We start from the raw sequence: 23,399 nt of genomic DNA on the forward strand, positions 1-23,399 counted from the left end.
GTGACTTGGGCTTCTTGTAACACAGTAGCCGGGTTCTGATGGCATGTTCCAGAAGGGAGCTTCCAGAGAGTGAACATTGCAACAGAAGCAGGTGGAAGTTGCATGGCCGTTTAAGGCCTAGATGCAGAAGTCACATAGCATCAGTCCACTGTACTCTACTGGTCAAAGCAGTCATAACCCAGATTCAAGGGGAGGAAACACAGATCCCCATCCTTGGATGGGAGAAATGACAAAGAATTTGTGGCCATTTTTAAGAAATCATCACATGTGCATCCAGTGCTATGTTGTAGCACACTCCAATTTGTGTATTTCTGTCCATTCCACTAAAGGTCTGAAAGCCCAGCAAGCATGAATTGAGGTCCAAGGCCCCACTGGTAAGGAGCAGGAGGCCATTGGCTAAGTGGTTCATTTAGCCTGTGTTTAGTGAATTGGATCCCTTTGTCTCTTTTGCAAATTGCCAGGCCCCCGGTGGTCTCACCAGATATTAACTGAGGGGAATTAACTGGACACAGGCAGGAAATCCACTGTGTGAACCCCCCACCAGTCAGAGTTTATGGAGGTATGAGATGATGGGCACTGCACACAAAGCTCAGTGTGGCTTCTTTGTTTCTTATCTTTGGGTGAAATCTTTTGATTTGATTTCTGATCAAGAGGTGCAGTCTGTCCAATTTACTTCAACTTTCTTTAATTTTTACTAAGCAATACGATTATTATTATTATTTTTTTATTTTTTATTTTTAGACAGAGTCTCACTCTGTCGCCCAGGCTGGAGTGCAGTGGCGCGATCTCGGCTCACTGCAAGCTCCACCTCCCGGGTTCACGCCATTCTCCTGCCTCAGCCTCCCGAGTAACTGGGACTACAGGCGCCCGCCACCACGCCCAGCTAATTTTTTGTATTTTTTAGTAGAGATGCGGTTTCACCATGTTAGCCAGGATGGTCTCGATCTCTTGACCTCGTGATCTGCCCGCCTCAGCCTTCCAAAGTGCTGGGATTACAGGCGTGAGCCACCGCGCCCGACCACAATAGGATCTTTCTACCAGAGTGCTTTGGCTGTCGTGGACCACCTGACCTCTTTTCTGGGGCCTTTGAAATCAGGAAGTGTCCCAAGAAGTGCCCAGTGAGGAGTCCCCAGGATTTCAGGGCATATCCCTTCTAGTGTGATGGATAAGCCCCTCAGCATTTAACTATTTTAGTAGGTGGGTTTTGTTTTGTTTTTTCATTTACCCAATAGACATTCATTCAATACTTACTCTAAACCCCATGCCACTGTGTAGGACACATTTCTTGCCCCTCAGGGAGCGCACAGATCATCTATTAATGAACAATGTAGCATTGTGAGGGGTAGACAATGACAGGGTTAAGATCAGAGTGCTGTGAGCATGCTGAATCCAGTCTTAGACTTGATGTGGAACAGAGACTGGTCAGGGCAGGCTTCCTGGAGTTGAGCCAGGTGAATAATAAGAGAAGAAGGAGAAAAGATAGGCATGAGTAGAGCAGAAAGTGTTTCTCAGAGGGAGGCAGCATCTGCAGAGATCCAGGGTCTGGAGAGACAATGGAGAATTCCAGAAATTGGTGACATGTACCTCAATCTGACTGGGGTTGGAATGAACAGAGATGAGGCAGGAGAGACGCAGGGATCAGAGCTATCTCCAACCAGATGGTAGTATCCTGAAAAATTGGTTATTTTCACACATCTTTTGTCCTCTGAAGTTTCTAGGTTCATGTCTTCAACTTTGATGGTGCTTAATAAGAATAATAACATTCATAAAGTGGTTTTAATGTGCTATTTTTGCATACAGTATCTCATTCAGTCTTTATAAGAACCTTTTGAAGAAATAGGGCGGGTGGCATGCAGCTCAGTTTACAGTTTAGGAAAATCAAGAGGTAGGAAGAATTGTGATTTACACAAAATCAGGGGCCTGAAACTCAGACCCAAGTCTCTTGCCTCCAAATCCCACACTCTTGTCACTATGCAGATTGCCTTGATTGAGCTGCAAGGAGAAAGTTTTGTATTGTATTTGAGAAAACTCACAACACAGAAGAACAATATTTCAGCCTTGTCTGATATGACAGATCAGGTCTGAGCTGTGGCCCCAGGTTTTGGTGATTGACCCATAAGTCTTGTGTGTGTCTCTGGTGAGCAGAATGCCTGGTATATGTGGGTCTCCAGTGGACACAGGTCAGGGAGCAAGCAATCCTCCACACTGGAAGATGGCTTGTTCACAAGGCTGGGCATCCCTCTCAGAGAAAACCCACTATCATATCTCTTCTGGTTTAATTCGTGTTTTGACACTCAGCAAATTCCCCAGGAACTTAGCTGAAGAGTTTCGTGAGCCGGAAGTGCCTCTGAAAGAAGTGAGCAGAGAGAACGTACGTGGAACTTTATTCATAGTTGAGCAGGCAAATGATGACTCTCGGTTTTTCTCTGGAGGGGAGCTCTTCCTTGAGGTGAAACAGGGGCTGAGGAGACATGAGAGAGGGCAGAGAAGCACCACAGACTGACATCAACCTGAGGCCTTCTGATGCTAAGAACATCACAACGTCCCTGGTGGGCAACTGGGTTCATCTGTCCACTGTCGCCATGATCGGCAGATATCAACAAGCCATTTGCAAAGTCCAAAGAACAAATATGGTAAAATACTCAAGAAACTCTCTGAAGAGTTTATTTGTAGTGGACCAGAGTTCACTGTGCTGCTGCCAGCACCCCACCCCCACCCCAGTGATCTTGATAAGTCTTTCATGGTTTTGTACTCCAAAATTGTGATTACCTGGAACCAAACCTTACCATGCCAAGGCCTTCCACTAGATGGGATTTTTGCAGTACTAAATATCTACAAGAAAAAAAGAGCTTGTAGAAAAAACAGTTGTTAGGTGGAGGACTAGTTTTATCTAGCTTTCTATTAAAAGCTTCTGTGATTGCCTGATAGGCTGATAACAGGAAGATATTATTGAAATACATATTCCAGATCCTGTCCTGAAGTCACTGCAGATTCATCTCAGTTCATTGCAAACTCTACAGAAGCCAACCTGGTAAAAGATGGAATTCTGATTGTTGAGGAGACAGAAGTGGAGGATAGAGAAAAGAGACTGAGATTAACTGTCTGGTTTTCTTTCCACTCTGGGCACGAGAATTTTGCCTCTTAATAGCTAGGAAGGAGCCACCCATCTCAAGAATTCAGATAGAGCAATGCTTTTGAAAGCAGCCAACTCTTCACTCTGATATAAAACCTCAGTGCCCATGTTATCTGAATAGTAACATATGTAGAATGTGAATACCATACAGCAGGTGTGAACTGAACTTTCAGTCCCTCCTCACTGAGCAGGACACTTCGACAACACGTTGGTCCCAACTCTTCCTCTTTCTCTTAGTGGCCAATTTTGCCATTTTCTGCTCCCGTGTTTTTTATACATTGAAATTTCCCCTTCTTCATTTCAGTGAGCCTATCACTTAAGTCCTCGGTCTTTGCACCTTAAAAGTCTGTAAGATCCTTTTTTTTTTTTGAGATGGAGTCTTGTTCTGTCACCCAGACTGTAGTGCAATGATGTAATCTTGGCTCACTGCAACCTCCGCCTCCTGGGTTCAAGCAATTCTCCTGCCTCAGCCTCTCAAGTAGCTGGGACTCAGGCATGCGCCACCACACCCAGCTAATTGTGCTGTATTTTTTAGTACAGATGGGGTTTCACCATGTTAGTCAGGTGGTCTCAAACTCCTGACCTCAAATGATACACCTGCCTCAGCCTCCCAAAATCCTGGGATTACAGGCATGAGCCACCGTACCCAGCCTCTAAGATCCATTCTTTATGGAAATGTTATTAAGCTCCAATATTCTCTACAAAAATGCTTGTAGCCTGCATCTCTTTGTTAAATCCAGGACAACTTTCACTCATTCATTCATTCAACTATTAAGGTGTACCTAATACATGCTAGGCATTGAGAATAAAATGATAACCACTTTATCACCCCATCTCTCAGTCTCTTTTTAAAAGAGTATTGAGATACTATCAATAGCAATAATAATAAAAACATGACCTATGCCTTCCAAAGGTTTAGTTAGTAGGAGAGATAAGTAAATAGACAGTTCAATGCAGTCTCATGGGCACCGTAGTGAGAGACAGTACAGAGTGGTAGAGCAGCACAAGAGGGGTTCACAATCCAGGCCTGGGTAGCCAGGCATTCTGTCTTACTGCAGAGCCAAAGACAGGGCTTTGTGTCCACGTGGTTTACAGAGGGGATGCTCTAAGGAGAAAGGGAGTGAGGGAAGGGTGCAGGGCAAGAGAGTAAAGGTAAGCAAGGAGACTATTTTCAGCTTAAACCAACTGTTTAGTTCATGATTCTGCTGTGTGGTTCTTCTGGTCTGGAACAGGCTCCACTGACGTTGGCTTGGCTCCCTCATGTATCTAGCCTAGGTCAGATCAGGCTGCTAGTTCCAGAGAAACTCACACACATTAATTTCACCACAAAGTTGGATGCACCTTGAGTCAAGAGGGCCAGTCTTTTAACCTTCCATCCATGTCAGCCAGCCATTGGCTGCAGGCTGCCACTGGTGGGAGGGGAGGACTAGTTGTACTGTGGGGAAGTAGTAGGGAGTTGGCCATAAAAAAAGAGAAGAGGGCATCTGTGTGCTATTAGCAGCCAATGCTCACAGTAGCTGGGGACTGGGTACACCAGTCCATAAAGGAAATTTGGGTGGGTATCATCAGCATCTGCTATCGGTCTCTAAACTGAGACTTGAGTGATGAGCAATAGTTGGTCAGGTGAACAGTAGGGGAAGAGTATTCTAGGTTAAAGAAACAGTCTATTACAGCAGTGGCTCATGGCTGTAATCCCAGCAGTTTGGGAGGCGAAGGCGAGCGGATCATCTGAGGTCAGGAGTTCGTGACCAGCCTGACCAACATGGTGAAACCCTGTCTCTACTAAAAACACAAAAATTAGCTGGGTGTGATGGCACACACCTGTAATCCCAGCTACTTGGGAGGCTGAGGCAGGAGTGTCACTTGAACCCGGGAGGCAGAGGTTGCAGTGAGCCGAGATCATGCCACTGTACTCCAGCCTGGGAGACAGAGTGAGACTCCATCTCAAAAAAAAAAAAGAGAAACACTCTATGCAGATGGCCAGAACTAAGAGAGAGCAAGACCATTCACAGCAACATAGGTGACGGGGATGGGCAGTGTTGAGAACACATGGGGCTGCAATAATATCAGGGAGCTCAATGTGAAGGGTCTTGTATGATTGTGTAAGAAGGAAAATATTTTTGAAGTATTTGCCCAATATTTCTGTATTGGTCAATATAAGCTAAGTTATGTTACATAACAAGCAACACCCAAACCTTAGTAGCTTAAAACAAAAAGATTTATTTCTTATCCTTACTACATGTCCTTTGCCAATCAATTGGGGTCTCTATTGCCCAGTGTTTTCATTCTGGGACCCAGTCCATAAAGGAAATTTGGATGGGCATCAGCAGCATCTGCTACAGGTCTCCAAACTGAGACCTGAACGATGAGCAGGAGCAGCCGACAGAGCAGCTACCGCCTGAGGCACTGCTTCCATAATTGCCAAAGCGGGCAAAAGGGAACATGGAAAATCAGACACTAACTTAAAGCTCCACTTGCAAGTGATAACAGAAAAACAAACACATTTTAATTTTTAAAGCATCATTAAAAATAGAGAGTTGTCCAGGCGCGGTGGCTCACACCTGTAATCCCAGCACTTTGGGAGGAAAAGGCAGCTGGATCACCTGAGGTCAGGAGTTCAAGACCAGCCTGGCCAACATGGGGAAACTCTGTCTCTACTAAAAATACAAAAATTAGCCAGACATGGTGTTGCACGCCTGTAGTCCCAGCCCAGCTACTTGGGAGGCTGAGGTATGACAATCGCTTGAAGCTGGGAGGTGGAGGCTGCAGTGAGCTGAGATCATGCCACTGCACTGAAATCTGCGTAACAGAGTGAGACTCCATCTCAAAAAATATATATAGACAGAGTTATCACAAAAGTGATAGAATTCCAATTTATTAAGAAGACACATCAATACTAAACACACATATGTATAAAATAAAATATATATAAAGGTACATCATAAAATTAAAAACATAGGCCGGGCATAGTGGCTCACACCTGTAATCCTAGCCCTTTGGGAGGCCAAAGCAGGCAGATCACTTGAGGTCAGGAGTTCGAGACCAGCCTGACCCACATGGTGACACCCTGTCTCTACTAAAAATCCAAAAAATTAGCTGGGAGTGGTGACAGGCACCTGTAATCCCAGCTACTTGGGAGGCTGAGGCAGGAGAATCGCTTGAACCTGGGAGGCAGAGGTTGCAATGAGTTGAGATTGCACCACTACACTCCAGCCTGGGCGACAGAGCGAGACTCCATCTCAAAAAATAATAATAATAAAAATATAAAGATACATCAATTCTAAACATGCAGATGCATAAAATAAAATACATGAAGAAAATTTATACAAACACAAAAAAACTGACAAATCCTCCGTCGTACAGCATTAAAAAGCTGATGTAATAGTAAGAAAGAGATAAATAAATCATTCAGAGACACTTCTGCTTTTTTTTTTTTTGAGACAGAGTTTCACTCTGTCACCCAGGCTGGAGTGCAGTGGCATGAACACAGCTCACTGCAGCCTCAACCTCCTGGGCTCAAGCAGTTCTCCTGCCTCAGCCTCCCAAATAGCTGGGACCACAGATGCAGGCCACTACACCAGGCTAATTTTTTTTTTTTTTTTTTTTTTTTGAGACAGAGTCTCGCTCTGTCACCTAGGCTGGAGTGCAGTGGCACGATCTCAGCTCACCACAACCTCCGCCTCTCAGGTTAAAGTGATTCTCCTGCCTCAGCCTCCTGAGTAGCTGGGACTACAGGCACGTGCCACCACGCCCAGCTAATTTCTGTATTTTTAGTAGAGACGGGGTTTCACTATGTTAGCCAGGGTGGTCTCAAACTCCTGACCTCATGATCCACCTGCCTTGGCCTCCCAAAGTACTGGGATTACAGGCGTGAGCCACCGCGCCCAGCAATACCAGGCTAATTTTTAAAATTTTAAATGGAAACTTGGTCTCACTACGTTGCCCAGGCTGGTCTCAAATTTCTGGGCTCAGGTGATCCTCCTGCCTCAGCCCCACAAAGTGCTGGTATTATAGGCATGACCCACCACACCCAGCCACTTTTGCATTTTATTATCCAAAGTAAAATAAGTACAAAACTAAAAACTCTGTTTGGAAGGGTTTACCAAAGTTGAGAAGTCTAATAGGAAGCTGACCCACATTAAGCTGAGTGGCTCTAGCTGGGGGATGCACTTGTCAGGGTAGGAGTATAACAGATGGAAAGCAAACCCCTTGAATTCCCCCCTGAGCAATGCCCTTGAATTCCCCTCAGAGGAACCCCTCTGAATTCTCAGGGGGGTGTAGGGACAAGTACCTTGATGCTGAGCAAGGCAGGAATAACTAACAACCCATCCCTGATAGGCTGTAAGCACAGGCTAGCCCTACTGTGGACTTATGTTCTAAATTTGTGTCACAGGATTAGTCCAATAAACTTAAGGTGATTAATTAGAGCATTATACAGAACTAATATTGTGGCTACATATCTGACAGAAGCAAACTCAAAATTATCTTGGAATAAGGGTATATTTATCCTAAACTTGGGAAATCCTCTCAAATAATATTCAACGTCAGGCTAGGAGTGGCAGCTCAGGCCTGTAATCCCAGCACTTTGGGAGGCTGAGGTGGGAGGATTACTTCAGCCATGGAGTTCAAGACCAGCCTGGGCAACATAGGGAGACCCTGTCTGTACAAAAAAAAAAATTTTTTAATTAGCTGGGCTTGGTGGTGGTGCATCTGTAGTCCCAGCTACTCAGGTGGCTGAGGTAGGAGGATTACTTGAACTCAGGGGGTCAAGGCTGTAGTGAGCCATGATTGCACCACTGCATTCCAGCCTGGGCAACAGAGTGAGACCCTATCTCAAAAATAATAAGAATTATTATTATTATTGTTTTCAAGGTCAAAGGGTAGCCCCAGCCAAATATAATCAAAGGCACAATGGAACAAAGCAACATAAGACCATAGAAACAAATCCACATAGGCCTCAGATATTGAAATTATGAGACATATTTTAAAATAAACATTCCTACAATACTTAAATAAAACAACCTTGAAAATATCTACAAGAAGAGAAAACTACAAGGAAGCATCACAGATTTGCAAAAGAACAAAATAGCACTTTTGGAACTGCAAAATAACCAAATTTTAAAACACAACATATGGGTTTGGGAATTGGTTAGACACAGTAGAAGAGAGAATCAGTAAGTGGAATGTAGATCAGAAGAAATGATGTAGAATGTAGCATAGAAAACAAACAAAAAGGAAAACATGAGAGAAAGGTTTAGAGACCCAGAGGATAAAGTGAAATGATTAAACATGTGCTTAATCTGAATTCCAGAAGGAGAAGATAAGATGAAGTAGAGGTAGTATTTGAAGAAATAATGGATGAGGATTTTCTAGAATCAGTGTTTAAGACACCAGTCCATAAATTCAAGAAGCCCAACAAATACCAAACATTTAAACTGAAGTTCACACCTAGACATGTCAAAGTAAAATTGAAGAACACCAGCAACAAATAGAAGCATCTTAAAAGCAGCCAGAGGATAGTCTACTGCCACTTCAAGGGAGTGGCAGTAGACTCAAAGAGGATTTCTCAAGAGTAAAAGCAGAAGACCAAAGATAATACAATGATATATTCAATATACTGAAAGGAAACAAATGCTGACCTAGAATTCTATATCCAATGAAAATTCTCCCTCAAGAATGTTGGCAAAATAAAGACATTTTATGATAAACATAAACAGAGACTCTCACTGAAGGGTACACTAAAGTATGTACCTCAGTCAGAAAGAAGATGATTCTGGAAAGTTCTAGGATGTAAAAAAGATTGAAAAGCAAACAGAGTGGTAAACCTGTGTATAAATGTAAACAAATATTAAATTCATGACATGCAGTAAAAATGGTTATTGGACCTCATAAGATTGAATTACAATATAACATTGTAATTGTGTAAATTACAACTTGTAAAAACAAGAATTATAAGACAGGAACAATAGCAATAGCGTTAAAATTTCTACTTTTGTTGTTTGTCTTTGGGGTTTTTTGTTGTCGTTGTTTGTTTTTGTTTTTGTCTTTGTTTTGGTAATGTCTGTAATAAGGGCAAAGGTAATTGGTTAATTTTAAACTTTGAAAATTAAATATACTCCCCCAAAAAGGCAACGAATGAGAGAAAAAGAAACCTGCAACAGGTAGTATAAATATAATCTATGAAATAAGTTTTTTTTTTTTTTGGAGACTGAGTTTCACTCTTGTTGCCCAGGCTGGAGTGCAATCGTCTCATCTCGGCTCACCACAACCTCCACCTCCCGGGTTCAAGAGATTCTCCTGCCTCAGCCTCCCAAGGAGCTGTGATTACAGGCATGCGCCACCATGCCTGGCTAATTTTGTATGTTTAGTAGAGACGGGGTTTCTCTATGTTGGTCAGGCTGGTCTCGAACTCCCAACCTCAGTTGATCCACCCACCTCAGCCTCCCAAAGTGCTGGGATTACAGGCGTGAGCCACCGCACCTGGCTGAAATAAGATGTATACAGGACTATCAGAAGCCACATTAATATAAAATAGGGTATATGCAATAGTTAAAAGATCGAGATTGTCAGACTACGTCCTTAATAAACTATGTGTTGTCTACTAGAAATCAGTTTGAAAACATATAAATACCAAGAGGTTGAAAGTAAAAAGATGGAAACAAGTATACCATGCAAATACAAACCAAAAAACAAACTGATGTAACTTTGTTAGTATCAGGCAAAATATCTTTTCTTTTTTTTTTTTTTTTGAGATGGAGTCTTGCTCTGTCTCCCAGGCTGGAGTGCAGTGGCGCAATCTCAGCTCACTGCAGACTCCGCCTCCCAGGTTCAAGAGATTCTCTGCCTCAGCTCCCCGAGTAGCTGGGATTACAGGCATGCACCGTGACGCCTGGCCAATTTTTGTATTTTTAGTTGAAACGGGGTTTCCTCATGTTGGCCAGGCCGGTCTTGAATTCCTGGTCTCAAGTGATCTACCCATATCGGCCTCCCAAAGTGCTGGGGTTACAGATGTGAGTCACCGTGCCCGGTCAGTATCAGGCAAAATATCCAACGTAAAAAGAGATACAGAAGACCTTTTCTTTTTTTCTTTTTCTTTTTCTTTTTTTTTTTTTTTTTGAGATGGAGTCTCACTCTGTCACCCAGGCTGGAGTGCAATGGCGCGGTCTCGGCTCACTGCAACCTCCACCTCCCGGATTCAAGTGATTCTGCCTCAGCCTCCCGAGTAGCTGGGACTACAGGCGTATGCCACCACACTCAGCTAATTTTTGTATTTTTAGTAGAGATGGGGTGTCACTGTGTTGGCTAGGCTGGTGTCAAACTCCTGACCTCATGATCCGCCCACCTCCACCTCCCAAAGTGTTGGATTACAGTAGTGAGCCACCACGCCCGGCCCAGATTTTTTTTTTTTTTTTTTTTTTTTTTTGAGACGGAGTCTCGCTTTGTCGCCCAGGCTGGAGTGCAGTGACACGATCTCGGCTCACTGCAACCTCTGCTTCCTGGGTTCATGTAATTCTCCTTCCTCAGTCTCCCAGGTAGCTAGGATTACAGGTGTGTGCCAGCATGCCCAGCTAATTTTTGTATTTTTAGTAGAGATGGGATTTCACCATGTTGCCCAGGCTGGTCTCGAACTCCTGACTTCAAGTGATCCACTTGCCTCAGCCTCCCAAAGTGCTGGGATTAGGGGCGTGAGCCACTGCGCCTAGACCTGATGGTTTTTTTGTTTTTTGTTTGTTTGGTTGTTTTTTTGTTTTTTTTTTTTTTTTTTTTGAGAGGGAGTCTCACTCTGTCGCCCAGTCTGGAGTGCAGTGGTGTGATCTTGGCTCACTGCAACCTCCACCTCCTGGGTTCAAGCAATTCTCCTACCTCAGCCTCCCAAGTAGCTGGGATTACAAGCACATGCCACCATGCCTGGCTAATTTTTGTATTTTTAGTAGAGACAGGGGTTCACCATGCTGGCCAGGCTGGTCTCGAACTCCTGACCTTGTGATCCACCCACCTCGGCCTCCCAAAGCTGATGGTTTTAAATTAAGGATTTTAGGATATAGTTTGAGCTGAGGAATATAGAAAGCATTACATATCAAAACTGGTGAGATACAGCTAACGCTATATTTAGAGGGAAAGTTATAGCCTTTAATGTGTTTATTAGAGAAGAAAGTCTGAAATTTAATGAGCAAAACATCTTCAAGAAGTAAGGAGGGCCCAGTGTGGTGGCTCATGCCTGTAATTCCAGTTACTCAGGAAGCCAAGATGCAAGGATTACTTGAGGCCAGGAATTCCAGGCCAGCCTGAACAACATAGCAAGATCTTGTATTTTAAAAAAAATTTAAGTAAGGAGGGAATGGAAAGAGCTGATTAACAGTTTCAAAGTTAAAATTATTTAGGAGGAATAGTGCTAATGTCCTTATTGCACAGTAGGGTGACTATAGTTAACAATAATGTATTGAATATTTCAAAATAGCTAGAAGAAAGGATTTTGAGTTTTCACTAAAAAAAGATAAATGTTGAGGTGATGGATATGCTAACTATACTGATTTGATCATTACACAAAGTATGCATATATTGAAACATCACATTGTACCCATAAATATGTACAATTATTATGTGTCAATTAAAATTTTTAATTAATTTTTTTCAGAGAAAAAATTTAAACTCTTAAAAGATTCCTTTTCTTTTCTTTTTTTTTTTTTTTTTTGAGACAGAGTCTCACTATGTCACCCAGGCTGGAGTGCAGTGGCACCATCACAACTCACTGCAGCCTTGACCCCCTGGGCTCCAGCCATCCTCCCACTTCAGCCTCCTAAGTAGCAGGGACAACAGGCACATGCCACCTTGCCCAGCTAATTTTTTATTTTTTGTAGAGACAGGGTCTCACTATGTTGCCCAGGCTGGTCTCAAAGTCTTATTCACAAGAAATCCTCCCATCTTGGCCTCCCGAAGTGCTGGGATTACAGGTGTAAGCTGCCACTCCCGGCCAAGTGTGCCTTTTTGACAACAAAATTCTACACTTTCTTATGAAAGAAAAAGAAAAAACACCAAAAGAATTTTTTTAATGTGGAAGAAAGAAATACATGTAATACATGTAAAAGCAGAAATTAATGAAATAGAAAAATACGTATTCAATAGAGAACATCAACAAAGTCAACAGTTTTTTATTTTCAAAGACTAGTAAGTTGATAAACTCAGGGATGAAAAGTGTTTCCTCACCTCTGTAAGTATTTTAGCCTAAGAGCTAAAGAAATCTTTCTTTATTAGGAAAGTCTGGATCCACTCTCTGAAACAATGAATGTGACTGTAATCCCAGCACTTTGGGAGGCCGAGGCAGGTGGATCACCTGAGGTTGGGAGTTCGAGACTAGGCTGACCAACATGGAGAAACCCCATCTCTACTAAAAATACAAAATTAGCCGGTCATGGTGGCACATGCCTGTAATCCCAGCTACTCGGGAGGCTGAGGCAGGAGAATGGCTTGAACCCAGGAGGCGGAGGTTGCGGTGAGCCAAGATTGCGCCGTTGCCCTCCAGCCTGGGCTTCAAGAGCAAAACTCCATCTCAGAAAAAAAAAAAAAAAAAAGAAATCTTGTCTCTACTAAACACACACACACACACACACAAATTAGCCGGGTGTAGTGGTGGGCACCTGTAATCCCAGCTACTCGGGAAGCTGAGGCAGGAGAATCACCTGAACCGAGACGTGGAGGTTGCAGTGAGCCAAGATCATGCCACTGCACTCCAGCCTGGGCGACAGAGAGACTCTGTCTCAAAAAAAAAAAAAAAAGAAAGAAAGAAAAAGAAAAGAAAACCAGGGTTCAAGGCTAGCCTTTTCTCTTCTACTTCTTTCTTTCCCCTTCTCCTTTCCCTTCCCTCTCACCACCATCTCAGATCTATCACATGTAATGTTACTTCCGTTGGCCAAGCAAGGCCTCCATCAGGCACAGCTGCCTCTCTCTGCCGAATTGTTGCAAAGATTATTCTGCCTTGGGTTTGTTCAACCGTTGAAGGAAAGGGAAGAAAGCAGGCGTGGACTTTTTGCCGTCTGTTACGAAACTCCTATTGTATCAGAGTCCCATGAATCCCTCTGCTGCAGGAGTCCACGATCTAAGAGCTTCTCTCCCTCTTCAACAATTGAAACAGGAAATTTGTTTTTTTGTTTTTTAATTTTGATGCTGTTTCTGTGGGAAAGGGTGAGGATGGATTGTTCTTTGCAACTCTCACTTAAAGAAAATGTCTCCTAACTCTCTTTTATCTTCATGCCGAATGTGCTAAGAATCTCACAATCAGTTTGTTTATGGCAAATGCCCCCCTCCAAAAGGAGCCTGTTGTTTTTCACCCCAACTGTGGACATTAAGACAGTTCTCTCACCCAAACGTTTTTGAGATAATGGGTATTTTCCTGTCCTGGTGACACCTTTTCTTCATACTTTACCTCTACTCTCCCATCAGCTTAACCACAGTATCATAACGTGGTCATCACCTACCTTCTGCAGTGTATAGTCCCGTGATCACTAAACAATGGTTAGCGATAATAACAATAACCAAAAGAGAAGAGAAATGCCCCTGCTTTAATTAGGCAAAGGGCGTGTAAATATCCATGGCACTGTGTCAGAAATTCAGACATAAGGATTAGGACCATGTTGGCAAAAAATTCTGTGGGCTTTGGGGGCAGAAGAGGACATGAATAGAACAGATAGTAAACTCTCCCATGCCTGCCAAGAGCTAGTTTCCCCTGAACGGTGTCAGTGCAGAGGCTGTCAATCTTCTCGGATGACATCCCTCTCTATGGCGCTTAGCTTACAATATTATAGTTCTTTGTTTACCACTGACTGAGGGAGCCTTCATGACAAGTGGCATAGGATTTTAATTCTCATATTCATGGTACCAAGGACAGCACATCTAGCCCATAGTAGGTCCTCAGTCAAGGCTTCCATGACTCCATTCACAGACTGAGAGAGAGTCTACATGTTTCCTTTCAGCATGTCTAACACAGATGTCAGCTGAGGTGCCCCTTTGCTTTAAAAATCTAGATAAGATTTGGCCAGGCACAGTGGCTCACACCTGTAATCCCAGCACTTTTGGAGGCCGAGGCAGGTGGATCACTTGAGGTCAGGAGTTTGAGACCAGCCTGGCCGACATGGTGAGAAACCTCATCTCTACTAAAAATACAAAAATTAGCCAGGTGTGGTGGTGGGCCCCTGTAATCCCAGCTACTAGGGAGGCTGAGGTAGGAGAATTGCTTGAACCTGGAAGTGGAGATTGCAGTGAGCCGAGATTGCACCACTGCACTCCAGCCTGGGTTACAGAGCAAGACTCTGTCTCAAAAAAAGAAAAATCTAGATAAGGTTTGTCTTTAAGACCTTCCCACAATTTCTGTGAACCCCTGGAAGGCTCACTTTCTCATGGTTTCCTCGGTCTAGACATTCTGCCTCTGCCTCCACTGAATCCATTCAGTTCATGAACGATCTCACCATCCTACACATTCTTTTGCAGTATCTTGACTCAAATGTGAAACAGAGTCCCTTGAATTTCACAAAAAGCTTATCCACATCAGGCCTCTTTAATGTGTAAAAACTTGACAGAAGCATTAAAGAGATGGAGGAGGAGGTGCGGTCTACAGTGTCACAGCACAAGCTCAATAGTATTGACTATCAAGTATCCCAGTTTGTAAAAGATATTCTACCACCATCCATTTTCTTGATCATCCTTTTGTCTTCACTCTTCTCTTCTTTGTCCACCCCCACCTCTGAATTTCTAATAATTTTAAAATTAAACCTGTCCCATCTATATTCCTGAAATGACACATCCTTGCCTTTCTTCTCCACGTCCAGCTTCTGAGGAAGGGGCCCTAAGAAGCATGAGGCTTCCACGGGCTAAGGGGGAGGGAGAGAGGAGTCAGAAAGGAAGCAGAAGAGTTGGGAGCTTCCCGGAGAAGAGTCCTGGCACTGCTGCCTCCCATGGCCAAGCCCTTGTGATAAGGAAGCACAATAAAATCCTCACTCAGGTTTTGGGATGTGAGAAAATAGGCCTTTGGGGCCACGTTTCCAATGTCAAGCTTGGGGAGGAAGCAAGATCCCTGAGTTCCCCATCACAGTGCAAGGGCAGACGCAACACAGTGTGGGTTGTGTCTGCATGTGGACCAAGGCAGCCTGCAAGAGTTCTCATGAACCAGCCATGGAGGGGAAAGAGTAGGATGGTTTCCCACACCAGCTTGAGCAGCAGGAAGCAGAAAAGGCCTCGATAGTTCCAGTAAGTCTTCTGAGGCCACTGAGAAGAGCAAGAGAAAATGGAGCATTTCCCACGTCCCAAAAGGAGTGCCAAGGGATCTGAGTGAGACATGGCCCAGTATGTGGGAATGGATCAACTTAGCAGGTGACTTCATGGATGGATGGTTGAGGCCCAGACAGGATGCAGTTACAGGGAGGAGCTGACATCAGCAAATCACAAAGACCAGAGTCACACTTGCAAAATTGCAACACCAGATATTGCTGAGGAAAGGGGGGATGGGTGAAATGCTGAATTGACTGAGATTAAGCCCCTGCCTTCTGGGGGAAATGAGGTCTGAAAATAAAAATGAAGTTCAGTTCTAGAAGGAAGTTTACCTTTGACACCCATGTTTCTCTCTCCTAACACCATTGGGCAGGAGCCACCTCCCTGGTGTCAGCAAATGTTTTACAGTCTTTTGTTCTTTCTTAGTGGGTGTTACTTTATTCTCCTCCAGATAGATCAGCATATTTATTTAAAAGTACTTTCCACACTATCCTATTACGGTGATTTCATCTCAGGTGAGATGCTGTTTGGATTGTTGATCTCATTCATTGTTTTAGAATTATATTTCTTCCTTGGGCTATGGAACTGTGGTGTGCACACTCATTTTAAATGAGAGATTTTCTATTTGTTTGTAAATATTTGTTGCTCTTTCTCTCGCAGTCTCTCTCTCTTTCCCTCTTTCTCTCCTTTTCTACTAATCCATTTTTGTATAGAAATTTTGAAGTTGCCCCTGTACTGGGTATTGTTGATGTCCTACCAGAAAAACCTATATCTGCTTGTGCACAACTCCCCTAACTGCTGTGAGGGTTGGTTGCTCCCTTCCCCCAGAGAACTATTTGTTTAATGGGAAGATGCCTCACTGACATATGGATAAAAAAGGCCAGACCCAGCCAGGGGCAGTACCTCATGCCCCTGTAATCCCAGCACTTTGGGAGGTCAAGGTGAGAGGATCATTTGAGCCCAGGAGTTTGAAACCAGCCTGGGCAACATAGTGAGACCCCATCTCTGCAAATTAAAATTTAAAAATTATATGGGCATGGTGGTGTATGCCTGTAGTGTCACCTATTCAGGAGGCTGAGGTGGGAGGAGCACTTGAGCTTGGGAGGTTGAGGCTGCAATGAGCCATGATTGTGCCACTGCACTCCAGCCTGAGTGACAGAGTGAGACCCCGTCTCAAAAATAAAAATAAAGAGGTGACACCCTTTGCCTCAAAGTGGGATTCATTCTGTCACGTAATTCATGCTCCAAAACCTCCATGAGATCAAGCTAGGGCTAGACTCCAGCAGGGAACTTGTGATGGTTAATTTTATGTGCCAACTTGACTAGGTTACACGGTGCCCAGACATTTGGTCAAACAGCATTCTGGGTGTGTCTGTGTGGGTGTATCTGGATGGCACTAACATTTAAATTAGTAAATTGAGTGAAGCAGATCACCCACCCTAATGTGGGTGGGTCTCATCCAATTAATTGAGGGTCTGAATAGACCCTTTCATGAGTAAGAGGGGACTCCCCCTGCCTGACTGACTTGAGCTGGGACATCAGTCTTTTCCTGCCTTCAGACTCTTAATGGAAACATCAACTCTTTTAGGGTCTCAAGATGGCCAGCTTTTGGACTTACACCGTAGGCTCTGCTGGTCCTTAGGCCTTTGGACTGAGGCTGGAACCACATCCTCAGCTCTCCTGTATCTCCAGCTTGGCAACTGCAGACCTTGGAACATTTCAGATTCCATAATCATGTAAGCAAATTTTTTTGATATTTATAAATTTATGGCTATAGATAGATAATATAGACACAGCTATAGATATGGATATAGATACAGACAGATTAATGATATAGATATAGATATGGATATAGATATATATCATATTAGTTCTGATTCTCTGGAGAACCCTAATACAGAGCACATTCTTATTTAGCTTCTTCCCCTTCCTGGTCCTATTTCTTTCCCTCCCTCCCCCTCTCCAGGAAGCACCTCCAATAAATCACTGGCGCTAGAATCCCTGCCTCAGGTTCTGCTTCTCAGGAACCCAGTCTAAGACTCCTTCTAGTTAGCAGCCTAGAGTTGCAATCCAAAATCAGGTCTTCTGTTAGTGGTTTGAATCTCACATCCTGTAATGGTTTGGGCATACCACAGTTCTAGTTGTTGAGCAGTGAGCTTAGGGGTTGCTTCAAATCTTAGTCATGAGTTTGTGTTTATCCTCCAGCCTAACAAGGCCTACAGCTGCCAACCAGCAGTTTCTTTGTCTCTTTGCAGATGAGGAGTAGCTCTGCCTTGCCCTAGCCTCTGACTGCAGCCCCCCTCCCCATATTAGATGGAGCAGAGTTACTCAGGAGCAGGATCTGAGCTCCTGGCAGCTGCTGCTTGCTTCAGGTGCCAAAACCCAGAGGACTTACAACCTCAGCTTTGCTCAACACTTTGCTTCTATTCCCTAATTCTTGTCCTCAAAGATGCTTAATCCTATTTGTTTGTTTGAAATAGTATTTATTTTTCATTGATGTACAATTTACATACCATAAAACATGTAGACTTGTAAGTGTATATTACAATGAGTTTTGATAAATTTATATTAGGTTGGTGCAAACATAATTGTGGTTTTGGCCATTGAAAGTAATGGCCAAAACTGCAATTAGGCCAGGCGTGGTGGCTCATGCCTGTAATCCCGGCACTTTGGGAGGCTGAGGCGGGCAGATCACTTGAGGTCAGGAGTTCAAGACCAGCCTGGTCTTGAATGTGGCAAAACCCCATCTCTACTAAAAAATACAAAAATTAGCTGGATGTGGTAGCATGCACCTGTAATCCTAGCTACTGGGGAGGCTGAGGCATGAGAATCGCTTGAAACCAGGAGTTGGAGGTTGCAGTGAGCCAAGATTGCACCACTGCATACCAGCCTGGGCAACAAAGTGAGACTCCTTCTCAAAAAAAAAATGCAATTATGTTCGCACTAACCAAATATATATATACACACACACAGAGGTCACCCACATCCAATAAGAGAATTTCCATCATCCAGAGTGTTCCCTTGCACTCTATTGTAGCAGGATTTTAAGGAATCAGAGAGACCAATGGGGTTCAAGAGGATATTTCTTAATTATTTTTGCACACCGGCCCAGTCGGATTAACATCCAAGGGACTGAGCCCCGAACAAAGAGTTAAGTTACCTTTAAGCATTTCATGGGTGAGGGGAGATCTGTGCAGGGGGAAGCATACTACAGAAGTGAGAAACAAAGACAGTTATTCAACTGAGACATGCATTACATCATTTCTTACTTTTCAAGGAAAAACATGTTTTGCGACTTGAGTTTATCTGTCTAGTGACCTTGCAGCTGCACAGCCAGGGAAACAGGGTCTTCACAATGCCTGGGAAGGGAGGAGAGATAAGGCTCACTAGCCACAGAAAAACAGGCAGTTTTTAAGGACTCCAGCTCTTTCTCTTTCTTAGGGGGAATTGGGTTTTCTTACATACAGCTGAGTTTCTGCTTACACACTCTTTAATTTCTCTTAATTCCTGTTCTGTTCCCCCCTTTGGTGCTTTTTATAACAGAGGTGCTAATAGAAAGCACCATTATTTGTCACCTCCTCATGGAGCTGAGCTTCTTCTTCTAAACAGCAGTGGCTGATATCTGGTTAATGTCATCAACTGTGCGGTAGTGTGTCAGGCTACTTATTGCCTCCATAGTTGACTGAATACTACTAATAAACAAGGGTAAAAGGCAAGGGAGGATGAAGGAGGTGCCAAGAATAAGCAAGAACCCACTAATGAGGGTTTTGAATCCTCCAAAGGCTGAGAACCATCCTTCATACAAGGAATCTGGGGACCATCTGGACCAAGTCTGAACTGGAACATGGGCTAACTTGCACATTCTAGCTGTGATTTCCATGACAACTCGGCCATTATCATCGATTTCTAGGCAACAGTTGGTTAAATTAAATTTTCCACATACTCCTCCTTCCGAGGCTAAGAGGTAATCTAAAGTCAGCCTATTTTAATATATAGCATTCCTCATTTGTGTTGCTTGGATTGCCAATAAATCTAGTGCCTTTGATGTTTCATTGGTTATGATTTCAAGGACTGCCTGCAACCTTATGATGTGGTTGAGCATATAGATGGGGGTACGGTACCCCCATGACCTGTCTTGCACCCAGGTAGCTGGCCCATAGTATTTAATGATTCTTTCAGGAGGCCATTCATTATTTTTCCAGTTTCCTATGTCCATATTCTTTCTGATATTTGTGTCTATTTTTGTGATTATGCTTCTTCTAGTTTTTCTTTTATTTTTATCATAAACTGGATATCTTAAGAGTTTCTCTTGCCTTAGAGGAATTAGAAAGAAGGATGGCTTGATTGTTTTTAACACACATGCTCCTGTCCATTTAGCCAGCAGTTGCCGATATGCCCGTGTTCCACAGATCCAATATAGGCCAGAGGGTGCCTTCCAAGCAGTTGCAGCCTCTAGCTGATGCCAAGAGTGGCTTAGAGTAGAGAATCAAGAGAAAGCGTTTGGATCTGGTAAGTAGGAGTCGTTCTGGGCGTTTCTCCATAGAGTTTTGTTTTTAGTCTCATCATAATACTGTTGCCCTAGGCAGGTTGTTTCTCCTACTGCCTCTGTGAAAGCCTTTTCCCATCAGGCGATATAGTACTTTCCAATTATGGAGGCTTTTAACAACCAAACACTGGCGGAGGCTGTTGGCTTACTGGCAGGGTTAGGCGAAGTGAAGTGATCTTGTGGCATTAATTCCTTTGCCTCCCACGGCCACTGGTTCCCCATATTAGTTCCTCCACATACATAGCATGAGGAAATTCCTAAGCTGCCAGCTATGTTTTCAGCTAGCTGAGCAAATAAGTTTTTGGTTGATGGAGGAAGCTCGGGCACTGGCTGATTAAAATGCTCATAGAATGACTTATGGACCCGGAATTGCAGGGTTGGATGCATTTGAGTCCTTCTAGTCTTTTTGAAAATTAGTAGTGGAACTCCAAGGCCTGCTCCTTGTCTATCAACTCATAGTAGTGCTGTCTGTCCTATAGACCAAAAAGGTAGCTCTGGCTTTAATACAGTAAAATCTAAAGGATTGCATGTCCTTGTCTTACAATCTGGTTTGGTTGACATACTACTTAGTAGAGCAGTCCTTCCTGAATATAAATGTTGGAGCTGTGTTAGCGTAGACCACTGAATGTTACAGTCTGGGCATCTGATTTGTGGTTCTCCATACAGATGTTTAGCACTGTTGCTGCTAAGCCTCTCTTGTGTCAAACCATTGCAGATTGCTTCTGGTTTTTTATGATTATGAACATACGTGGCATGGCAGGCATCAAAGTACAAGGAAATAGGCCCTTTATAGGAGGGAGGGGATTATTTGGTTTGAGCTATAAACTCTCTTTCTTTTTCTCTCTCCGATTTAATATGAACCTCAAACCAGAATTCATAGGGTAAGAGCTTAGAGTAAGACCTTAGCATCCAGTGTGGTCAGAGCAGGGCAGTTGTCCTTCTTACCGGTGGTTAGGTTTCACTGTAGGACTATTAGGGTGGGGCGATTTGGGTCTTACTGGCTAATCCACTGGTTGTCATCGGGAGTCACTGCTGCCACTGGTTTCAGCCGGCTATGGTGAATCCAACGTGTGACACCTGCAACTTGAACAGCAGTGGGAGTAGACATGATCACAATACGGGGCCTATCCTATATGGGTTCTAGAGTGGTTGGATTCCATTTTTCAACCTAAACAAAGTCCCTAGGTTTGAAAGCGTATATGGGTCTGTTAGACTTATAGGCATTCTTTTCCATACCTAACCATGCATCTTTTGCATGGCCTTACTTAAAGCCTGCATTTGCCTTTTTAAAGTTAGTTTTTCTAGTCTACAGAGATTACCTTTAATCTGACTTATAATGGGGGGTGGCCGGCCGAACAAAATCTCATAGGGCAAATACCCAGTTTGTTAGGTGAGGGTGCACCTGACTCGGAGGAGGACCATGGGCAAGACCTTGATTCCACCGTGAGTTTCTTGACAAAATTTCTTCAGCAGCTGTTTGAATGTTCGGTTCATGCACTCCACTTTACCTGAGCTTTGCAGCCTGTAGGCTGTATGTAATTTCCACTTTATTTTTAATAGTCGAGTTAAGTCTTGAACTATTTCAGCCACAAATGTTGGTTCATTGTCTGATCTTAGAGTTAGAGGCAGTCCAAATCTGGGAATAATGTCTCTTAACACCTTGGTCACCTCTAGTGCCTTCTCTGACCAGGTGGGGAAGGCCTCGACCTATCCTGAAAAGGTGCAAATGAACACCAGCATGTACTGATAGCCTCTCTCTCAGGGCAATTCGGTGAAGTCCATAAGCAGTTTTTCACAGGGCATGGCTCCTGTTTCCTGAACTCTTGGGGGCCAAGTAGGCTCTTGTTGTGGATTGTTCTGAGTGCAAGTTAAACACTGTTTACAAATGGCTCGAGTAATAGCAGTGAGTCATGGCACATGGAAATGATGCCTTAATAATGTCTTTAGTGCTGTTTTTTCCATGTGAGTTCCTTGCTGGAACTCTTTTACAAATCTGGGGGCCACCATTTCAGGTATGGCTAGCCTCCCACTGGAGAATTTTTACCATCCTCCTTCAATGTAGTTATTTTCCTGGGCAAACCAAGCCTTTTTATTTGGAGTGGGGCTTGGGATCTCTGGGAGGGGAATCTCCGGGAGGAGAGGCATAGCTAAGGCTTTCTCTTTAGAAGGTGGAGTTGTCATTGCAGCCTGCTTTGCCTCTTTGTCTGCCTTTCTACTTTCTTTAGCCTTTAGTGTTCTTGCTTTTTGGTGCCCCTTGCAGTGCATCACTGCCACCTCTTTTGGGGCCCATACAGCATTTAAGAGCCATAGACTTTCTTCCTTGTTACTTTCTTTACTTCCAGCAGTTAAAAGTCTTTTTTTCTTTATAAATAGCCTCATGAACATGCAAAGTGGCAGAAGCATATTTGGAATCTGTGTAAATATTTGTCTTTTGGCCTTTTGCTAGCCAGAGAGCTCTTTTCAGAGCTATTAGCTCTGCTTTCTAAGCAGAAGTTTCTGTAGGCAGACTGCACCTCTACTACTGAGTCCAAAGTCACCACTGCATACCCAGCACGACGGACTCCCTTTAGTATGAAACTGCTTCCATCAGTAAAATATTCAATGTCCAGGTCTCCAAGGGGCCGATGCGTCAAATCTCTCCGGCTTGAGAACACTTTGTCTACCACATCCACACAGCAATGAAGGGGGCCTCCTGGGACTGACTTGAGGAGCTAAGGTTTAGGGTATTCATAGTTTTTAAAGTCAGTGTATTAGCTGCCCGTGCCAGTAGGGCAGTGGCAGCTAGTGCTTTAAAACAGGGAGGCCATCCAAGTGCCATAGAATCTAATTGCCTGGATAAGTATGTCACTGGGTGATGCCATGACTTTATGACTTGAGTTAGAACCTCTATGGCCTCCCTTTCGTTCGTGGACATACAAGAAGAAAAGCTTAGTTAGTTAGATCTGGCAGTCCTAAAGCTGGGGCCTGAGTCAAGGCTTCTTTGATTTCTTTAAAAGCCTTCTCCTGGTTGGCCTCCTAGAGGAGGGGCTCCTTCTTTCCTCTTCTTTGTGGCTTCGTATAATGGCTTAGCCATGAACAAGAAATTTGGGATCAAAATGCAGCAGAACTTTGCTGCCCTTAGGAACTCTCTTATTTGACGCCAGGTGATTGGACTAGGAAGTGCACAAACAGCCTGCTTTTGTTCACTGCTAAGCCATCTTTTCTCTTGGCTTATATAAAAGCTTAAATGCTGGACACTTTTAGAGCAGATTTGAGCTTTTTTTTCTTGACACTTTATACCCAGCCTTCCACAGCAGGTGCAGGGGGTCTTGGGTTTCTCCTGGGTGCAGTGGCCCTTGGCCAGTGTTGTTTTTCATACCATGGCCTTGACCATTCTCCTTATTCTTTTGACATTTATCCTTCCAATGTCCTTTCCTTTTGCACCGTGCACATTAATCTCTCTGTGGCCTCTGCTGGTTTTTA

At 43.7% G+C, this 23,399-nt stretch overlaps 1 protein-coding gene across 1 annotated transcript in view; it reads left to right on the plus strand.

The window, feature by feature from the left end:
* GLB1 (galactosidase beta 1) overlaps nt 1-23,399 on the plus strand; it is a 139,681-nt gene that overhangs the window by 108,838 nt on the left and 7,444 nt on the right. The gene's annotated exons all lie outside the window — the stretch shown is intronic.

The sequence above is a fragment of the Pongo abelii genome, chromosome 2 (genome assembly GCF_028885655.2).
Source record: "Pongo abelii isolate AG06213 chromosome 2, NHGRI_mPonAbe1-v2.0_pri, whole genome shotgun sequence".
NCBI lineage: Eukaryota > Metazoa > Chordata > Mammalia > Primates > Hominidae > Pongo > Pongo abelii.